Source organism: Bos javanicus, chromosome 4, assembly GCF_032452875.1.
Source record: "Bos javanicus breed banteng chromosome 4, ARS-OSU_banteng_1.0, whole genome shotgun sequence".
Taxonomy (NCBI): Eukaryota; Metazoa; Chordata; class Mammalia; order Artiodactyla; family Bovidae; genus Bos; species Bos javanicus.
The window spans coordinates 33,794,667-33,800,169 of NC_083871.1; positions in this window are offsets into that span (position 1 = coordinate 33,794,667).

Here is a 5,503-nt window from a genome sequence, read left to right on the forward strand (position 1 = left end):
CCTAGCTTCGGGCAGCTGCCAGCAACCCTTGGCGCTGCAGCCTCAGGCTGTCTTGCCCTGGCCTTCGTCTCTTGCAAGGACCCTTGTTGTTGCATGTAGGGCCATGCTATTCCAGGATGATCTCATCTCGAGATTCTTACCTTGATTATGCCTGCAAAGATCCTTTTTTCCAATAAGGTTGCAGTCACAGGTGTTTGGTAAACATCTTTCGGGAATCCACAATGCAACCCGCCACAGTGGGGAATGGAAGGCGCTGTTGGCTAATTATATCAGACATTCAGAGGCTCTGCTCAGATCACTCTTTCAGGGGATGGGGTTGAAAAATACACTGGGTGTTCTAGATGAGATTTCTTCCTATGTGGATTCTGAGTGTTAATATCTTTTCCCAAAATAGAGGCTCAGTATCAGATGTCTGCTCTCACTGTAGGGAGTGTCAGGGAACCCAGCCAAAGGGGAAGTGGTGCTAATATTTTCACGAGGGAGAATATAAATGACTCTTGAAGAAGGAAAAATGCGTGTGTTGTTGGATGGACAGGTTGCATGAGAATTTCTTTACCTTGGTTGTTATTTATTTAATTATTTTATTCTACATCTTAACGTGCTTCTTAAAAAAAAAAAAAAAAAACAAAACTTCCCCAAAGTTCTTCCCTGGAAAAGAAATCTGTTATGTAATGTCCTATTTATTTTATTTAACAAGTCAGAAGTAAGAATGATGAATGCTTAGCTTTTTCATTTTTGGAAACTTTTCTGTATTTTTACACTTAAAAAGTTAATTTGATAAATTCCCCATAATTAGCAAGAGACATCATAGTTTGTTAAGTGATACCATTTACTTCTTTAGATGTTTTTCACTATGAATGTGGATTCCTAAGCAATGAGATAGCTGGATTCCTGTCTTGTCTCCCTTAAAATAATTAAAGTGACACTATTCTAAGAAAAGAAGGGTGATTACCCCGTTGTTAGGTCTATGTAGAGGACAACTGAAGCCACAGGGGAAGGACCCCCTCAGCAAGGCGAGCAGGTTAGGGCTTGAGTGTGTGATGCTGTGGTGATGGCTTTAAAAATATCTGTCATAAAGGAAACACCTTTGTGAGAAAGATCTTAAGCCTGCCCTCCCCGCCCCCCAGAACAAGACCCAAAATATCCAGTGCCATTGTACAAATTGCTAGTACAGCTACACTGCATCTGTAAACTACGTATATATTTATATTTTCCTTTCTTTCTCCTCTTTAACTTCAGTCTTTCCTCTCTTAGGGCCAAAGAGTCACCTGATGTTAGTGCCACAAATCTTTAAAAGGCAATCTCTCCCATTGTTCTCATTTACAATGAGGAAATGAAGCTCTTAGGGTTACATACATAACTAAACGTGATGCAATTAGTGACAAAGCCAAGACTTAGTACACACTACTCCTAAAGCTAAATGCCTGAATTTTATTTAATTTACTCAAAATCATTTTCAGGGATATTCTAAATCTTGAATGACATGGTAACAAAAGATAACTGCCTACTGTCATTCCCATCATTTGTTTCTAAGCTTTCTTAAGAAATGTATTATAGGGACTTCCCTGGTGGTCCAGTGGCTAAGACTCTGGGCTCCCACTGCAGGGGGCCTGGGTTCAATCCCTGGTCTGGGAACTAGATCTCACATGCTAAAACTAAAGATCCTGTGTGCTGCAACTAAGACCCAGCAACCAAATAAATAAATAAAATAAAATAATGTATTATAGTTCAAAACCTAAAAAAATTCTTTACCTTGTCCATGAAACTAATTTCAGATTTCTAAATTAAGAATTAATTAAAAGCAATACACACACATTTTAAAATTCACAATTTATTGTAAGAACTTCAGTGAATTGTTCCTCAGCTAAAAAATCTATTTGATCCTATTCAAGAGGATTGGCTTAAATTAGCATATTTATTTCATTGCTCTAATTTCTCTGTGCAAATGTTGCACTTTCAAATAGAGAACTATGCTCCAGCCATGGGCAATAGACCACTGTTTCATATTTTATCCACTTTAGTAGCAATGCCAAATCAATTATAAAAACATCTAAAAATGACTCTTTATCATTTGTGATTCATTCCAGTGAATAGCACTTTAGAGTATAAAAATCAGCTTCACCTACCATATCTCATTTCATTTTCACATCCTCTGGGGAAATTTATTTTCCTTTAGCTTTTAATAGATATAAAACTGAGCCTCTGACACGTGCTCAGTACCACAGTTCTCTACTACACATCAGCCTTATTTCAAACTAGGAAACTCCAAAATAAAGTGTGTAATTCGATTAATAGTATCAGAGTGACATTAATTTCTCAGGTTTGATAAATATGCCATAGTTGTGTAACATGACAACATTGGGGAAAGGTGGGTGGTGAAGGGTATGTACTAGAACTCTCTGTGCTACCCTTAGAAGTTTTCTATAAATCTACACGTATTTCAAAATAGAAAAATATTTAAAAAACAGATCCTCCAGTTATTCTCACAGTTTATTAGCATTTTAGACCTGTCAGGGTAAAATGTCAGGGTAAAAATACTCTTTCCTTTTACAGTTGAGGAAACTGGTGCCCAAGTGAGCTTTCTAAAGCTCAGACCAGACTGGTGATTCCTGATTACTGAGCTAGCTCTTTCACAACACCTGCCTGATTTGCAGGGAGTGTGTAGAAATCTCATTCTTCTGTTAGGTAGGTAGAATAGAGAAAAGGAGTCCAAAATGGTGGTGGCTAAAAGACAAGGAAGGTCAAAGGGAGGTCCAAGGACCAGAGTGAAGACTTCAGGCAGAACAAACAGCACTCCTGGCTAAGCCCAATTTGCATAGGGCAGGCCCAGGTGGAGGAAAAAACATATAAAAGGAGGAGCCAAAGCGCTCTCTCAGGGACTCTCTCTCCCGCGTGTGTGCGCTCTTTTCTCTCTCTCTCACTTTCCTGCTATCTTCTAAATAAAATAGAGCTGTAGCATGGTTTGTCCAAGACCCAAGAGCTGTGACGCGCCGAGGGCTTTAATGTCCGTCGCTTCAAATCTTTGTTGTGACGAGACAAGGAACCGAGGAACATACACTCGCATGACACTTCTATGTAAAAAAAGTGTTAGCAGTAAGGCTACATACCTCATCTGCTCCTGGGAGCATGTTCAGACTGATAGGTGCAATCTGTTTCGATGCCTAAATTCAATATATTTGTGAATCATTTTTCCCATCACATGACTACTCAAACTATATGTTCTTTGTTGAACAACAAAAATTAGACTGACTAAATTTAAGGCTCTGCTGCTACTGCTAAATCACTTCAATCGTGTCCAACTCTGTGCGACCCCATAGACAGCAGCCCATCAGGCTCCACCGTCCCTGGGATTCTCCAGGCAAGAGTACTGGAGTGGGTTGCCATTTTCTTCTCCAATGCATGAAAGTGAAAAGTGAAAGAGAAGTTGCTCAGTCGTGTCCAACTCTGTGCGACCCCATAGACGGCAGCCCACCAGGCTCCCCCATCCCTGGGATTCTCCAGGCAAGAATGCTGGAGTGGGTTGCCATTGCCTTCTCCGCTGAGGAGACACATGTGCTGACAAAGCACGAGATTTTATTGGGAAAGAGTGCGTGGGCGGAGAGCAGTAGGGTAGAACCCAGGAGAACTGCTCTGCCACAGTCTTGGGTTTGGTGACTAATCCCATGGTAATGAAATTAGTTTGTGTTGTCTTTAGTCAGTCTTTCTGACTCAAGAGTCCTTCCTGGTGGAGCATGCGCGTTCAGCCAAGACAGATGCCAGCGAGAAGGATTCTGGGAGGTGGTTGGACATGTGGTGTCACTTTCTGATCTTTTCTGAACTCTCCAGGTTGGTGGTGGCTTATTAGTTCTGTGTTCCTTACCAGGACCTCCTGTCGTAAAACAGCTCATGCAAATGGTTACTATGGTGCCTAGAGGTGGGCAGTTTCCGTCAGTGTGCTTCCCTAACAGAATAAAGATCCACAGTGAAACTCTAGGCCCAGATTTTGAGCCCAATTCTTTGCCCTTTAACCAGTGATTCTCTACTTAGCTGCATATCAGAATTGTCTGGGGAGTTTTGAAAAAATACTGTTGCTGAGTGTTGTCTCCAGAGATTCTGATATTATTGGCCTGGGGTGTGGCCCCAAGCACCCAGGGTATTCAAAAATCCTAAGTATTTAATGTCCAGTTGGAATGGAGAGGCACTGCTCTCCAGGGAAGCTTTACTGTAGAGACAGCGGAAGGGGAGAAGTATGATTCAATTATATCTGAAATAAAGGAGTTATTTAACTTCACAAGTGACTTTCTTCATAAATTATCTCTCTCCTGGCAAATCGTGGAAGTCCATTTATATAGGTTTGGGAGTCCTTAGCATAGAGATAGAAATTGAAGCCATGGCTCTTGCAAAGCATGTAGTAAGAAGAGAAAAGATGAAGGATGGAGCCCTGGGGAATAATATTTAAGAGACGTGCAGAGGAAGAGCAGAAGACCTATAGTAAAGGTTACTTCCCGCATTTTAAAAGGCAAAGTGCCACGGAAAGGCCAGGTGGGAGGAGACCTGAAAGGGGTCCAGTGGATTCAGCAAAAAAGTTCTCATGGGAACCTTCCTGAGAGAACACCCAGGAAGTAGTGCTGCTAAACCAGATTTCAGTGATTGAGGCAAATGTGGGAAGGGAGGAAGAGGATACGATCTCTGTGGAGCTTTTTACAGAAAGTTTGGCTTTAAAAATGCGTCAATACACTTTCAGCTATGAGCATGGGAATACCCAGATAAAAATGATTCAGACCATAGAGTCACTCCCATTCAATACACACACACACACACACACACACAGACCCGCACATAACATGTAAGAAACACACGACTTAAGACTCCAGTTGGTTTCTCTGGGATATTCTTAAGCCACCCTACATGGTCATAAGATGGTAGAAGCATCTCCAAAGGCCACATCATCACATGACAATGTCTAGAGGGAAAGCTCTCTTCATGTACTTCCCTCCTTTTATGAGGGACAAAACCCTCCTAAAAGTCCCCAGCAGACTTGCCTTAATGACTCAGTGACCCTAACACTCACTTTCCACTCCCCCAGCTACGAATGTACATCTGGCATTTTTTCCCCTTTATAATGGGAGGTAAGCTCTGCTTTCCAGGGAGAAGAGGGGAGGATTAAACTGGCTACCAAGGCAACCAAGAGTTCCAGAGAGGGTGTGGAGGAGTGTGGTAGCCAGAGGGAGACACCGGTTTAATGCAAGGTTTTTGCTTGTTCGTTTTAACATGGTTGAAACTGAGCATGTTTAAATGCTTTTCATAGAAAAATTATAATCATAGCTGTGAGATGCCTTGTGATCATGGGGTGCAGCGGAACGTAAAACTTGAGAGACAGACAGGCATCTCTTCCATTTTCACTGGAGGGAAGGAGGAGTAGAAGAGGGTGGGCAGAGGTGGGTATGTAGGTGTGCTGGGAAGTGGAGGGAATTCCCATGGAATGGCTTTGGTTTTTTCCCTGTGAAGCAGGCAGCCGAGTCGT